Raw genomic sequence first — 16,553 nt, 5'->3', positions numbered from 1 at the left:
CATTATAGTGTGTTATGGAAATGCTTGTTACATTCCATAAATTTAAAATAAAAAAATTGAAAATAATAATAATGAGATTAAGGCAAGAGGTCTTAAACTTAATTATGGGTCCTTTTAGCATTCTGGTGAAGCCTGTGGACTCCTTCTTAGAATAATGTTTTAAAAAGAAATCAATTATATTGGAATACAGTTATCAAGATAGAGTTTTTCAAGCAAGTTTACCCCATTAAGAACCCTCAAATTAAAGGTGAATTATTCTTCCCTCCTGCCTTGCCCTGTGATATCTTTCTTCTCCTCATATAGTTCGAGGCACAAAGAATGGATGCCTCAGTGTTACTGCAGAGTCACTGTGTCTCTTTAAACCAAACCATCTCATCCGCTAAACCTCTCTGGTTATGACTTTCGAAGCAGGGATCCTGTGGTAACAGCTGGTTCTTTCCTCAGACGCCGGATCCTGCCAGCAACATCCTTGGGGCTTACAGCCTCTCCCTCCAAACACAGGAAGAAGAGCGACACGTTTGTTTCAGAGCCTCAATAGGGATAGGCTCCCAGGACCAGGCTGGGAGTCTTATCAGTTTTCCTTATTAATAAAATAGGGTTAATGATTTATTCATAGCCAGGACAATGCAGCTTGATTCAGGAGGATGGCATGGAATCGTTCACTGTGAATGCAGTTTACTATGGCTCACATATCGGTCTGGCTGTTTTGGGGTCTGCTGCCTGGGAGCCAGAGAGCAGCTTTAAAAGAACAAATTTGGCTTGAGAGGTCAATATGAGAATATGCAAGGCATGTTGACACTACCATTGGTGATGGTTAGCCCAGCAAAAGTTTCTGCCAGAAGGGTCATTTGTTTCACCTAATGAATGTTTGTTCCTCTTACCTCCTAGATACTTGGAAGGGTCCTCGGTTTGTAATTCAAGATATGCCATCTGGGTAGTCTGGATACACATTCCTAGAAGGGTTATTCCTAGAGGGCAGGGGAGAGGCATGATACTTGGACCCTTCTGGCACCTGGCTATGGCATATATATGTATACACACATGTATGTATTCATGTATGTGTGTATGCATGTATGTGTCTATGCATACACACATACTTTTTTTTTTCCCAAGTGGGAATTCTTGATCAAACTGTATCCATTTAAAGCCCTATTCATATGTCCCATATGAATTCCAGGATCCTGATACTTTTTTTTTTCAGTTTTCAATATTCATTTTTTGGTAAGATTTTGAGTTTCAAATTTTTTCTCCCTCCCTCATATCCCCCTCCTCAAATGGCAGGTGATTTGATATAGGTTATACATGTGCAATCATGTAAACATATTTCCTCATTAGTAGTCATGTTGTGAAAGAAGAAATAGAACAAAAGAGAAAAACCACACACACACACACAAAACCCAACAACATAAAAATAGTGTGTTTTAATCAGCATTCAGAATCCATAGTTCTTTCTCTGGGTGTGGATAGCATTTTTCATGATGAGTCTTTTGGAGTTGTCTTGGATCATTGTGTTGCTGAGAAGAGCTAAGTCTGTCATCACAATGTTGCTGTTACTGTGTACAACGTTCTTCTGGTTCTGTTCACTTCACTCAGTATTAGTTCATGTAAGTCTTTCCAAGTTTTTCTCAAATCCACCTGCTCATTATTTCTTATAATACAATAGTATGCTATTGCATTCGTATGCCACAGCTTGATCAGCCATTCCACAAATGATAGGCATTCCCTCAATTTCCAATTCTTTGCCATTACAAAAAGAGCTGCTACAAATATTTTGGTACATGTGGATCCCTTTGTCCCTTTTTAATGATCTCTTTGGGATAAAGAACTAGTAGTGGTATTGCTGGATCAAAGGGTATACATAGTTTGATTGCTCTGGGCATAGTTCCAAATTGTTCTCCAGAATGGTTGGATCAGTTCACAATTCCACCAACAATGCATTAGTGTCTCAGTTTTCCCACATCTTCGCCAACATTTATCATTTTCCTTTATTGTCCATATTAGCCAATCTGATAGGTGAAGTGGTACCTCAGATTTGTCTTAATGTGCATTTCTCTAATTAATAATTATTTAGAGCATTTTTTTAGATGACTTTAGATGGCTTTAATTTCTTTGTCTGAAAACTGCCTGTTCATATCCTTTGACCATTTATCAGTTGGGGGAATGACTTGTTTTCTTATACATTTGGCTCTGTTCTTTATATATTTGAGAAATGAAATCTTTATCAGAAATACTTACTTTAAAATATTTTTCCTCATCTTTCTGCTTTCCTTCTAATCTTGGTTGCATTAGTTTTGTTTGTGTAAAACTTTTTAAATTTAATGTAACCAGAATTATCCATTTTGTATTTCATAATGTTCTCTATCTCTTTTTTGGACATAAATTTTTCCATTCTCCATAAATCTGACAGGTAACCTATTCCTTGCTCTCCTAGTTTGCTTATAGTATCAACCTTTATATCTAAATCATGTGCCCATTTTGACCTTATCTTGCTATTATACAGTGTGAGATGTTAGTCTATACCTAGTTTCTGTCATACTATTTTCCAGTTTCCCTAGAAGTTTTTGTCAAATAGTGAGTTCTTGTCCCAGAAGCAGGAGTCTTTGGGTTTATCAAACATTAGATTATACTATAATCATTTACTACTGTGTCTTGTGTATCTAATCTATTCCACTGGTGTCCACCATTGTGCTTCTTAGCTAGTACCAAGTAGTTTTGATGATTGATGCTTTATAATGTAGTTTTAGATCTGGTATGTCCAGGCCTCCTTCCTTTTCATCCCCCCCCCCCACTAATTCCCTTGATGTTCTTGAGCTTTTATTCTTTGAGATGAATTTTGTTAATATTTTTTTCTAGCTCTATAAAATACATTTTGGTAGTTTAATGAGTATGGCACTGAATAAGTAAACTAATTTAGGGAGAATTGTCATTTTTATTATACTGCCTTGGCCTACCCATGAGCAATTGATATTTTTCCAATTGTTTAGATTGGACTTTATTTAAGTGAAAAGTGTTTTGTAATTATGTTCATAAAGTTCCTGGGTTTGTCTTGGCAAGTAGACTATCAAGTATTTTGTATTGTCTTATGTTTATTTTAAATGGAATTTCTCTGTCTCTTCTTGATGAGGTTTGTTGGCAATATATAGGAATGCTGAAGATTTATGTGGGTTTATTTTATATACTGCAACTTTGCTAAAGTTATTAATTATTTCAAGTAGTTTTTTAGGTGATTCTTTATGATTTGCTACTACCATCATATCATCTGCAAGGAGTGATAGTTTTGTTTCTTCATTGCCTTGTCTAATTCCTTAAATTTCTTTTTCTTCTCTTATTTCTAAAGTTAACATTTCTAGTACAACGGCAGTGATAATGGGCATCCTTGTTTCATCCCCAATCTTACTGGGAAGGCTTCTAGCTTATACCCATTACAGATAAAGCTTGCTGATGGTTTTAGGTAGATACTACTTATTATTTTAAGGAAAGCGCCATTTATTCCCACACTATATAGTATTTTTTAATAGGAATAGATGCTTATTTTGTCAAAAACTTTTTTTCTGAATCTATTGAGATAATCATATGATTTCTGTTGGTTTTGTTATTGACGTAGTCAATTATACTAATAGTTTTCTTAATATTGAATTGGCCCTCCATTCCTACTCCCACCTGACCATAGAATTTTATCCTCATAATAAATTGCTATAATCTCTTTGACAATATTTTATTTAAAATTTTTGCATCTATATCATTAGGGAAATTGGTCTATAATTTTCTTTTTCTGTTTTGGTTCTTCCTGGTTTAGGTATCAGAATTATATTTGTGTCCTAAAAGGAATTTGGAAGAACTCCTTCTTTGCCTATTTTTCAAAATAGTTTATATAGTATTGGAATTAATTGTTTTTTAAATATTAGATAGAATTCACTTGTAAATACATCTGGCCCTGGAGATTTTTTTCTTAGGCAGTTCATTGATAGTTTGTTCAATTTCCTTTTCTAAAATGGGGTTATTTAAATATTTTATTTCCTCTTCTGTTCATCTGGGTAATTTTTATTTTTGTAAATATTCATCCATTTCACTTTGTCAGATTTATTGGCATACAGTTGTACAAAATAACTCCTAATTATTTCTTTAATTTCCTCTTGATTATGGGTGAATTCACCCTTTTCATTTTTTATACTGGTAATTGGCTTTCTTCTTTTTTTTTTTTTATCAAATTAGTTGAATGTTTATCTATTTTGTTGATTTTTTTTTTCATAAAACCAGTTCTTAGTTTTATTTATTAGTTCAGTAGTTTTCTTTTGATTTTATTAATCTCTCCTTGGAATTATCAGAATTTTTAATTTGGTATTTAATTGGGGATTTAAAATTTTTTCTAGCTTTTTAATTGCACACCCAATTCATTGATCTGTTTTTTTCCTCTATTTTATTCATGTAATTATTTAGAGATATAAAATTTCCACTAAGTACTGCTTTGGCTGCATCCCATAAATTTTGAGATGTTGTCTTATTATTGTCATTCTCTATGATGAAATTATTGTTTCTATGACTTGCTTTTTTGATACACTCTTTAGGATTAGATTATTTATTTTCCAATTACTTTTTAATCTGTCTTTCCATGGTCCTTTATTACATGTAACTTTTATTGCATCATGATATGAAAAGTATACATTTACTATTTCTGGCTTTCTGCATTTGATTGCAAAGATTTTAGGCCTTAATACATGGTCAATTTTTGTGTAGGTGTGATGTACTGCTGAGAAAAAGGTATCTTCCTTTAGATCCCTATTGAATTTTCTCCAGAGGTCTCTCATATCTAACTTTTCTAAAATTCTATTCACCTCCTTAACTTCTTTCTTGTTTGTTTTGTGTTTAGATTTATCTAGCTCTGAGAAGGAAAGGTTGAAGTCCCCCACTAGTATAGTTTTGCTGTTTATTTCTTCCTGTAACTCCTTTAACTTCTCCTCTAAGAATATGGATACTATACCACTTGATGCATATATGTTAATATTGATATTGCTTCATTGTCTATGGTACCTCTTGTAGTTTCTATGTAGTTTCCTGGGTGGCTAGGTGGCACAGTGAATAGAGCACCAGCCCTGGAGTCAGGAGTACCTGAGTTCAAATCCAGCCTCAGACACTTCACACACACACACACACACACACACACACACACACACACAAACTAGCCGTGTGACCTTGGGCAATTCACTTAACCCCAATTGCCCTCCAAAAAGCAACCAAAAAAAAAGATGTAGTTTCCTTCCTTGTCTCTTTTAATTTTTGCTTTGCTTTGTCTGAGATCAGGATTACTACCCCTGCTTTTTTTTTTTTTTACTTCAATTGAAGCATAATATATTCTGCTCCAGACTTTTACCTTTACTCTGTGTGTGTGTCTCTGCTTCAAATGTGTTTCTTGTAAACAGCATATTGTAGGATTCTGGTTTCTAATCCACTCTGTTATATGCTTTTGTTTTATGGGAGAGTTCATCCCATTCACATTCTCATTTATGATTCCTAACTGTATTTCCCTCCATCCTATTTTTTTCTCCTTTTTATGCCTTTCTCTCTCCTTTCACCCTTTAGCTCCTCACCAATGTTTTGCTTCCAACCACTGCCTCCTCCAATCTCTCCTTTCCTTTCCTACTTCTACCCTCCCTTTTATCAGTCTTCTTCCCTTTTCTTCCCCCTACTTTCCTATAACGTAAGATACATTTCTCTACCCAACTGAGTGTGTATATTATTTCCTTTTTGAGCAAAATCTGATGAGAGTAAGGTTTAAACAATGCTCATCCCCTCTTTTCTTTCCCTGTACTGTAATAAGTCTTTCATGCTTCTTCATGTGATATAATTTACCCCCATTCTTCCTCCCCTTTTCCTCTTCTCCCAGTACAATCCTTCTTTTCATCCCTTAATTTTTTTTTATCATTGAATCAAATCAACTTACACCCACACTCTCTAAGTATATTCCTTCTAACTGCCCTAATAGAGATACAATTCTCAAGAGTTAAGTATCATCTTGCCATGTAAGAATGTAAAACATTTAACCTTATTGAATACCATGTGTGTTTTTTTCTTTCCTGTTTACCTTTTTATGCATCTCTTGAGTTTCAAATTTGAACATCAAATTTTCTGTTCAGGTTTGGTCTTTTCATCAGGAAGGTTTGAAAGTCCCCAATTTCATTGAATATTTTCCCCTAAAAGATTATGCTCATTTCCACTGGGTAGTTGATTCTTGGTTGCAATCCAAGCTCTTTTGTCTTCCAGAATATCATATCCTAAAGCCTTCTGATCTTTTAATGAAGAAGTTGCTAAGTCTCATGTAATCCTGACTGTATCTCCTTGATGTTCGAATTGTTTCTTTCTGGCTGCTTGCAGTTTTTTCTCCTTGACCTCATAGTTCTGGAATTTGGCTACAATATTTCTTGGAGTTTTCATTTGGGGATTTCTTTTAGGAGGTGATCAGTGGATTCTTTCAGTGAATATTTTACCCTCTGGTTCTAGGATATAAAGGCAGTTTGATAATTTCTTGAAAGATGCTGTCCAGGTTCTTTTTTGATCATGACCTTCAGGTTGTCCAATAATTCTTAAATTATCTCTCCTGGATCTATTTTGCAGAACAGTTGTTTTTCCAATGTGATAGTTGACATTTTCTTCTATTTTTTTCATTCTTTTGATTTTGTTTGACTGATTCTTCATGTCTCATGGAGTCATTAACATCCACTTGCCCAGTTCTAATTTTTAAGGAATTATTTTCTTCAGTTAGCTTTTATACCTCCTTTTCCATTTGATTAATTCTGCTTTTGAAAAAGTTTCTTTCTTTAGTGGATTTTATTTTCCAATTTGACCAGTTCTATTTTTTTTAATGGTACACATCTTTATTCTGATATTATGGCTTCTGGTTCTAGGTACACTCTTTATTAGGAATAAAGCAGTGTATTATAGTTCACAATAAATCATTAAATGAATTAACCTGGTGGGTATGATGTTGACAGTTACATAACCTGAATCTGGGAACAAGTCTTATTTCAATTAAGGGGTAGTGGTGAGTGGACATGCAACAGAAAGTTCTCAAAGGAGAATGATAACTGTGCTACTCACTTAATGAGGCATCAGATGCTTTTGTCTCCAACACTACCGACTGGAAGAAGTGCCAGTCCTGGTAAACTGTGCCAGTGATCCTCATGATAGTACAAAAGGTCTTGTTATTTTTTTCCATACTAAAATAGGTAGATCAGAATATTACCCACGATGATTTTACAAATCAACCTGGAGAACTTTTAATGTGTCCTCTATCCATTCAGTTCTCAGTATAAGCTCTAACGTGACTGTTATGTCATGAAACCTTTCATGTACTCCCAGTTGTTATACAATGCATCCAGGCTAGTAAGGGTTAGTCCTGTCAGAACACCTCTTGCTACTCCACAAAGATGACCTGTACGCTTATACAGCATTCCTGTCATGGTTCCGGCTGCTACTGTATTGATGTCATCTTCTGAACCTCCTGTTTTTTCTATAACAACATCAAATGCCCTGTAGAGCAAAGCCAGAGAGCCCAGAGGGTTAGCCCATAGTGCTCCTTGCCTGGTTACCATATTAACAATCTGTACATTTCTTGGCTTGGACCAGGACATCTTTCCTGTTTTTTTTTTTTCAATACCAGCCTCAAACCATTCCCAGCTCCAAATGCAGCTCCTGTTATACAGTGGGTATAAATGATAAAATGGTAAATTAATGGTAAAAAAATGGTCAATTTTTTCCACCACCCAAGAAGAGGAGGAGAGAACAGTGAGATCCTGGAAGCCGGCAACACCCGTTGCTGACTTTATTATCATGAAGATTGCCCAGTTTCTTCCTACCATTTTATCAGGCCCAGATAAAGATTTTGTGAAGTGCCTGGGGAAGAGATGATTCATTAGAGCGAAGTAATGATTTGTAATATTTAAGCTACTCCATTAATGGTAAATGGTAAAAAAAAAAAAATAATATAAAATGCTGATTCAAGCCTGCCCCATGTTTTATTGGCTCCAGTGGATAAAATAAACTCATCTGTGTCCTGTATAAGAGGATCCACATTTAAGCACGGAGAGGACTCATACCAGAAAGGGGAACTCCGGCCAGGTCAGAGCCCCACCCCACCCCCCGCCTCCCAAACGCCTGTTGGTGTTGCCTCCACTGTCCTCCATGGCCCCTCTCCTTCCTTTCTGTCCACTGCCCGAGGTCTCCGCTTCAGGCTGGGCCCCTCTGGAAGCCATTAGTCTGCCCGGACCCTAACCGCGATGCTCTAACCCCTATCCAGCGGGCCGGTGCCCCTACTGGGCGACCACTCCAGGTCTATTTTTTAAGGAGCTGTTTTCTTCAGCCAGTTTTTGTATTTCCTTTTCTAAACTGTTGACTCCTTTTTCATATTTCTCTTGCTTAGCTCTCATTTCTTTTCCAGTTTTTCTTCTACCTCTCTTGATTTTTAAAATCCTTTTTGAGCTCTTCTAAGAGGACTGCTTGGGCTTGAGACCAATTCACTTTCCCCTTTGAGGCTTCCCATGCAAGAATTTTGATGTTGTTGTCTTCTTCTGAGTTTGTTTTGATCTTCCCTGTCACCACAAAAGTTTTCTATGATCAGAGATTTTTTGTTTGTTGTGTGCTCCTTTTAAATGGTTGAGCTCTCCTCCTGAGGTACAGGGGCACTGTCCCAAGCTTCTTGCACTGGGGGCCAGGGGCCTGGTCGCTGGTTTTCTGCACTGGCACTTCAGGGGTTGGTGACTTGCCCACTGCACTAGGGTGGCCCGGCCTAGTCATGCTTGTCGTGCTCTAGGTTCTGGTGCTGCCAGTTCGCTTGCTGCACTGGGGCTGGATGCCTCACAGCTGGCATGCTGTGCCACTAACCTGTTAAACCAGAACCATGGGGTCTTGGTTGCTGGTCTGTGTTGCGGTGAAGTGCCTGCTGGTGGCTTGCATGGCCACGGCCTGCACTGGGCTGTACTCCCCTTTACCCAAGTGAGACAGATCTTTCCTGAAGTCCTAAGCTTGGGCTGGAAATTTGTTTCACTCTGTCCTTTTGTGGATTCTGTCACTCCAGAATTCTTTTAGAGGCTTGATTTAACATTGTTTCCAAGGGAAACTGGGGGGAACTCATGCAGCTTGCTGGCTTCCTTCTGCCCTCTTGACTCTGCCCACCTCCCCATCCCCACTGGATCCTGATAATTAGGAAGGATGGTCTAGACACAATCCAGTTCTTGCTACATTTGTCTTTTAAGAAAGCAGGGAATTTTCAGACCCTTCCTTTTTGGTTCCAAGGGTAAGGTGCCACAGGATTGGGAAAGTCACCAGAATAAGAGGACAGAAAGTTTTCACCACCCCAGCCCAACAGAACCAGTCCTGGATGATCCTGAAGATCCTCAGGTTTATTTATTGCCACGTGTTGTTTTCCCTCAGTTGCCCACATCTGAGCCTCCCCATCCCTCCCTGTGTTTTCAGAAGAATTTAGATCAAATATAAGAGAGGCAGAGTGGATTTTTTCTCCTTTGGTCCCTGACTGGAGGGGGAAATTCAAGGCAGGAGGAGGGGGTGTGGAAGAAAATTTCATTGTTGATATATATGCTTCACATATCAAGGTCTTCCTGAGGGACTCCCCTTACTGCTGCTCTGTTTCCCCCAAGAAGAGATCAGACTATTTCAAAGCATTTCCACCTCTGCTAATTTTTAATGCCTGTACTAGACAGTGCCTTGCCCACTGGAAAAAAAATATATAGTTATGCTGTTATTCAAACAAGAAATGAGTGATTCCCCAAACAGTAGTACATTTAGCTTCCTATATGGCAAACAGCATGGAGCCCAGAATCGATCTTTGCATGATATATTAAGCATCAATAGCATCTTAGGGAGCATGATCGTCTTGGAAGTCAGAAAGTATTTAGAATGTGCTTCTTAAGAGCATGCTGGCAAAGAAAGCCAATACTGCTGCTAACTTGGGCAAATGTGGGGGGGGGGGATGTGTTTCTCTTTCCTTTCCTCTTCCTCTGCTTGCTTTCCTCCCCCTCCTCCTCCTTTCTTCTTTCTCCTTTCTTATTCTGCTCTTCTCCCTATTCTTCTTTTTTCCTCTTTATCCTCTTCCTACTTTTTTCTTTCTTTCCTCTCCTGCCTTCCTTCTTTCTCCCTCCTCTCCCTTTCTCTCCTTTCATTTTTCTCTTATTCTCCTCCTTTCTTCCTCTAGCTCTCTTTTCCTTCTCCCCTCTCTTCCCACCTTTTTCTACTCCTAACTCCACCCTGACCCTTCCTCTCCTCTTTCAATTCCTTTCCTTGCCCTTTTGTTCTGTTCTCCACCTCAACCACCCACCAGAGTCTACCAGAAAGCCATAAATTTAACCTAAGGGTTTGTCTTCCCATGCCAAGAGGAGATAACTTATCAGTCAGAAAAATAAAGCTTCCTGACTTCAGTCAGAGAAATTACAGCTAATTATACAACTAGACTTCCTTGCAAAAATACCGTTTTCAGCTGCTGGGCTGAATTTCTCCCTTGGCTGTATTTAAAGGTTACTTTCTGACCCATTTTCCAGGTTAATGGAGTAGCTTAAATATTATAAATCATTACTTCACTCTAATGAATCATCTCTTCCCCAGGCACTTCACAAAATCCTTATCTAGGCCTGATAAAATAGTAGGAAGAAACTGGGCAATCTCCATGATAATAAAGTCAGCAACATGCTATGGGGATTGCCGGCTTCCAGGGTCTCACTGTTCTCTCCTCCTCTTCTTGGGTGGTGGAAATCATTTGGCCTTCAGCCTCATCCTCCACCAAGCACCTGAGGCTGGGAGCCTAGCAGCATGAACTCCCCCACACCCAGCCATGTATTATTGTTCACCCGACTTAATTGTCAGCTCCTGCTAAGAAAATGTAACATCTCATTTTCTGGGAGATTGGGGAAGTGTTGAGTGGATGATTCCTTAAGAAATGCTCATAGCCAAGCAGGGTAGCTGAACCTACCATGTCTCTCTCCATATGAAAATGTCTGCCATGGGCTACAGCTGCTATAGACACATCTTTAGTTTATTTCAAGTTTCCAGCCTTCTCTTTGCTGCTGGTTCCAGTTTATTGTAATCTGGGCCAGTTTCTTCGAGGTAAGGGTAGGAAAAAATGGTGTTATCTAGCTCTAACTGATTACTTACATGATGCCTCTGGCCCCATGAGATAGAAGGAACCCCTCACCCCAGACTCCTTGATGCATCCATAAAGGTTATATTCAAGACACTGAAGAAAAGAGGGAACAGAAAAACAATCAACACCCTGATAGCTAAACATAAGATATGAACATCCCTGGGTTCTGGCAGAACCACAAACAACACCAGATGCCATGCACATAATACTGGGGACAAAATACCGCTTTAGGCTGTTTTAAAAAAACCAACAAAACATTGGTGTGAAAGGTGAAAGATGCTACCCCTTGTGGAGATGTTTTGTCCATAGGATTCCTGATATTATCTTTATGCTGATGTCTTTCTAATAAACAGCAAATCTGAAATAAAGGTGAGCTCTTAACAAAAGTATGGATCTTGCTTTCCATCTCAACTCAGACTGAGCTCTCATGCTGAGCATTATCAGAATGATTAAGACAGGGGCAAGACTTAGGATTTGGTTGGGAGTTCTGAGGAAGGAAACCACCTCTCTCAATGCTGGTTGGCAAATTCTTTGTGGCTTAGAACATTGCCTAGGGCACATGGCTAACCCAGGGATCCAGTAGCTAATATGAGTCAGAGATGAGACTTGAACCCAGAGCAGCAGCATTCCTGAGATAGCTGTTAATGTACTGTTTTAATGGGGGCCATTCTTGCCAGTAAGAAGATTATATAAATGGATTTGAGGCAGGAGGTATGGTGGAGAGGGTTCCAAAATCCCCATCTTCTCCCTTGCTGATATTTGAAATTTCGTTGTCTGAGATTCATTTCTGGTGTGTTCTACCAAAATGCAAATACTCCTGGTGAAATACAATAAAAAGCTAATAGTGACTATTTTGGAGTAAATTAAAATGGAAAGGCATAATGACAATGGGAACTTTTTCATAGACATGAAAAGTGAAAGACATAGTGACATATAAGACTCTATGTCTTTCATTTCCAGCTCTTCTATTTTTTTTAAAGAGACAGAGAGAGATGGAATGAGAAGAGAAAGAGATAGAGAGATAGAGAAGAAGAAAAAAAGAGATGGGGGAGGGAGGAAGGGAGTATATATGCTGACAGCATGTTTGAAGTAATTTTCTAATTTGAGTAAGGCCAATGACATAATTTAAGGGTGGCTATGGTAAAACCAGGGGCTCGTATGGGGAAAGCCTAATCTTGAAGAGTTTGACCTCAGAAAAACTTGAATAACACATTCTCTCTCTTTTTCCCTGTCTCTGTCTTTTCTCTCTCTTTCTCTGCAGACTGGGGACCACTCTGGTAAATGGTCCTATGAAGAAAGATCCCACAAAGTTCTAATCACCTTCTAAAAGTGGCTTTACTTTCCTGGACATTGCAGAAAGGAGCTGTAGTTCAGCATCTCCTTGAACAAGACATCATCCCATTCCACAAAAACTTTAGATGAAGATCTTGTTGATGCATCCCTGGAGTGGAGAAAGGGCGTGCTAGCAGATATGGAGAATCCTGGCTTGCCGCATGCTTATTTCTGGTGATTTCTGGTGATAGATAGCACAGTTGTATTCATTGAAACATTTAGGGTGGGATAGTGCAAAGCAGCACTTTGGAGAGCTCCTTGGATGTTGGTTTCTGTCAGTTATTTTGCTGCATTGTTGATTAATGTAATTGAAGTATATATTACAGAAACAGAAAAGGAAATATGACTTCTTCAGGGACCCATTAATTTCTTAAGGATAAAGTGTTTGAAGGTTCAAAGGCTTTGTTGAAGCTTATTTTAAATTTAAAATTTCCATTGCCAAGGGATTGATTACCATTCTTACATTAGCTTTGTCAAACCTTAAGTTGATCTTGGTTATTTTAAAGTTTTGTGGCACTTACTCCATTCAGAGCTTTGGGGGAAAAAAAGAAGTAGGAAGACTGCCTCTCAAAATCTCTCAAGGACAAGACTTTCTTGGCTGTTACAAGCTAAAAAATGTTTGAAACTTTAGAAAGACCAATTCCCTACCCTCACCATCTTAAGAATCTTGAAAGTCATTTGTCTCAGGCAGGTGTAGTACCTTATGTTTTAGGCACTTTTATAGATTGGTTTTCTTTTCTTTAATAATCAACTTCTTGCAGTGTCTGATTCTGAAGCCTGTTCATTGTGTTTGAGGAGGCTTTGAGGACTTGGGTCCCTTCCATCTCTGCTTTCTGGAGGGTGGTACACAGTTCTTTTAATAGCTGTCTGCTGTATTCCTCTACTGACTGTTTAAAGAGCTCTCATAAACAACACCCAAAGATAGGGAGCCAAGATCTCCCAGGCACCCATCTTTATTAGTGTTGTCCCAGTGGTGAACCCAATCTGTTCAAGAAGCCAGACAACAGAATTTCCGGCTCCTTGGAAGTTCTGCCAACAATTACTCCAGACTTGTTTGCAATGGCAAGAATGGAAAACCCACCATTAGGAGCCCTGTTAAGATGGCACTGATACCCATATGGGCAAATGTGGCACCAGAAGATCACTTAGAATGCCTAGGAAAAGAAAGTGACGTGGCTAGAGGTTTTGTCATAATCAAAAATAATGTATTAAGTGCCTACTATGTGCTGGGTGGTGGAGACACAAAAGTAAAAATGAAAAACTTTTGCCCCCAAGGAGCTTCTATTCAATCCAAGGTGAAAAAAAAATTTGTGGTAGTCTTGAGGGGAAAGGCAATAGCAATTGAATCAAGAATCAAGATTGGATGGGGAGGCCAGGTAGCACAGTGAGTAAGAGCACTGGCCCCAGAGTCGGGATGATCTGGGATCAAATCTGGGCTCAGATACTTAGTACCACACCCAGAAATAACTGGCCATGTAACCTTGAGCAAGTTACTTAACCCCAAATGCTTTAAAAAAAAAAAGAATCAAGATTGGAATCAAGGGGAATCAAGAAAGGATTCATTTAGAAGAGAAAAGGAATCAAGAGTGAAACTACCAAAACCTTGGAGGGAACCTTTTCTTGAAAAGGAAGGCAAATCCCCATAGGACTTCACTATTCCATTGCTCTTCAGGTAAAAGAGTTGTTAGGACTGGAAGAAGGTGGCAGCCACTGTCACATGCCTGGGAGAATCCTGAGCCTACCTGAGTGGGGAGCATCTCTCCAGCTCAAGTAGCCATCCATCAGTGCATGCTAATGTAGGACGCGTGGATGGAGTTGCTGCGCATGGTCATGAACAGTCATCACCCCTTAGACTCTAGCTCTGCTGAAGTTCCAACCTCCCAGGTGCCATAGTGGCAGAGAATTAGACTCATGAAAATGCTCTGCTTTGTTCCATTGCCATTATCAGTATTGTCTCTGCATGCCTCTGCGTCTCATATTGTACATTTCTTCAGGTCAGGGGCATGGATGAGGAAACAAAGTTTGTCTTTGGAATCCTTCTGCGTACATTCCCATACCGCTTTCTCTGCCTTTTCCCAGTACCCTGGTTACCCAGTTCTCCCCAAGATCTGTGGTCTAATCCTCATTCCATACTTTCCCACCTTAACCTTTACCTGTTCTGAATGCAAGTTCATCGGGATGTAGGACTAGGTGACCAGAAAGCTGGACCGATTCATTCTTAATATGGTGTCAAGGGATAATAATGAGGTCACGTTTGACACAGCCGGGCATTCTTCACAACTACTCTTTAACACCTCAATCCTGGAGAAATCAGCAGTTTGGGAGCTCCAGCCTTAGGGCACATCTTTGTAAATAAGGAAAAATTTGGGAATCCTTAAAACACATCGCAAAGGTGCCTGCCTATTCCGCCTAGGCACAAGGCCAGTTCTGGGCATATTTGTCTAAGTTGTTCTTTATATTTCCAGCATCTAACCATCCAGGTGAGAACCAGGCTTTGGGCATAATAGAGGCTTCTTAGTGATAAGCTGTTGGGTGTTCATAAATGCATTGGATAATGGCGATGATGACAGGGGGGAGGGGAGCACATGTGGGAGACACATAAAACCAGATGCTATGGTTTTTATTCATGTTAAAAAATAGCCCCAGTGGGTGGGGGCAGACAGCATGGAGAAACGCTTAAGGCAGCTCAGCTATGCTCAGGATTCTGAGTCACGCCTGACAGCCCTTGTCTCTGCATCATGTTCCGTATTTGGAGAACACCAGAGATGACTGGCTTTTTCCCCCCTATCCCTATGGGAACTTAGGGGTACCAAATCTTCACATGATTTTTCATGTTTTCAGAACTGTTTCCTCCATACACATACATGGAGGTATGTGGGGAAAAGGGGGATTTACAAATTTTTCTTCTCAGAATCAGATTTAGAGTTGGCAAGGATAATGTTACTCAGCTAATTCAACTGCCTCATTTTACAGCTAAGGAAACTGAGGCCTAGATTGGGGGAAATGACTTACCCAAAATCACACAGCTACTACCAGGTGGCAGAACCAGGATCTGAACCTGCATCTTCTAACTACAGATCTTTTCCCGTGTTCCAGGCTCACAGAGAGTTACACTGCGGGATCCCCTCCTAAACTGAAGGAGCAGGAAGAGCTTCACCTTTCATGAATAGATTTGTTTCAGTTTGTATTTTTGTGACCCATCTGAAGAGAAAGCTTTTTGGGAATATTAGGAAAGCAGAAGTCTTGGGCTTTTCTCATTCATCATTTACCTTCACAGCATTCATTGGAGAGAGATCTCCCAAGCAGGCTTACATGTTGCCTTTTAGACAGAAGGAGAAGCTGAGACACGGACCAGTTGTGTTTGGGGCAGGAACATATAGCGGAAAGAGTAACAGATTTGGTGCAATGGTGGGCAGCCTTGGATCCCAGATCCATCACTTGGTAGTTGTAAGACCTTAGGCAAGTCACTTGTCTCATCTGTCAAATGGGAATGTTATTAGCTGACTCCCTGTCCTGCAGCAGGAAGCCAGGTGGCTGAGTGGGTAGGGTGCTGGAGTCAGGACCCTGGGCAAGCCACTTCATGGACTTGCTCTTCCCTTTGGGTAAGGATGGGGGGAAGGGAATAAACATTTTTTAAGCACTTTACAAACATTAAACCCTTTGATCTTCATCATGGAGAAACTTATTGAGAAACTCATTATTGAGAAATCTACTCACATCTCATGAGTCCCACACAGGGTATGGCACATAGGAGGTACTTAATAAATGTTTGCACACTGATTTTCGAGGGAATCATCCTCATAACAACCCTGGGAGGTAGGTACGGCTGTTATCCCTATTTTGCAGTTGAATAAACTGGGTCAAATAGTGGTAAAATGACTTGCCCAGGGTCACATAGCCAGTTAGTAAGTGTCTAGGGCTGGATTTTTAACTCAGGTCCTCCTGAGTCCAGGCTTTATGCCACCCAAGTCAGTGGACTAAGCAAGAAAAGGCAGCTTTGTGTCACTGCTCTGGATAGTAACTCAAGTTCATTGGCCATTTTAGGGTTTATGGAGGATTTTTTCTCCTAGCCGTCCCT

General features: G+C 39.5%; 2 long non-coding RNA genes and 1 pseudogene across 3 annotated transcripts in view; 1 reads left to right on the top strand and 2 right to left on the bottom strand.

Annotated features, from left to right (window-relative positions):
* LOC138159880 (uncharacterized) overlaps window positions 1–13,000 on the top strand; it is a 66,618-nt gene extending 53,618 nt beyond the window's left edge. Inside the window, exon 3 of the long non-coding RNA XR_011167995.1 lies at window positions 12,405–13,000. This is a non-coding gene — a long non-coding RNA (uncharacterized lncRNA). The remainder of the gene's footprint in view (window positions 1–12,404) is intronic.
* The window catches only part of LOC138159882 (uncharacterized), a 64,187-nt gene that overhangs the window by 1,486 nt on the left and 46,148 nt on the right, over window positions 1–16,553 (bottom strand). Inside the window, exon 2 of one of the 2 annotated variants that reach the window (XR_011167999.1) lies at window positions 11,155–11,236. The exons of the other annotated variant lie outside the window; for it this stretch is intronic. This is a non-coding gene — a long non-coding RNA (uncharacterized lncRNA). The remainder of the gene's footprint in view (window positions 1–11,154; window positions 11,237–16,553) is intronic. 2 annotated transcript variants of the gene reach the window in all.
* On the bottom strand, window positions 394–8,787 carry LOC138159740 (mitochondrial import inner membrane translocase subunit Tim23-like; annotated as a pseudogene).

This window comes from Petaurus breviceps, unplaced genomic scaffold (assembly GCF_028583685.1).
Source record: "Petaurus breviceps papuanus isolate PSGF00001 unplaced genomic scaffold, PetGlider_PUasm1.0 178, whole genome shotgun sequence".
NCBI classification, from domain to species: Eukaryota; Metazoa; Chordata; class Mammalia; order Diprotodontia; family Petauridae; genus Petaurus; species Petaurus breviceps.
The sequence above is the reverse complement of the archived record's forward strand: the minus strand, read 5'-3'. Positions and strand labels throughout refer to the sequence as shown.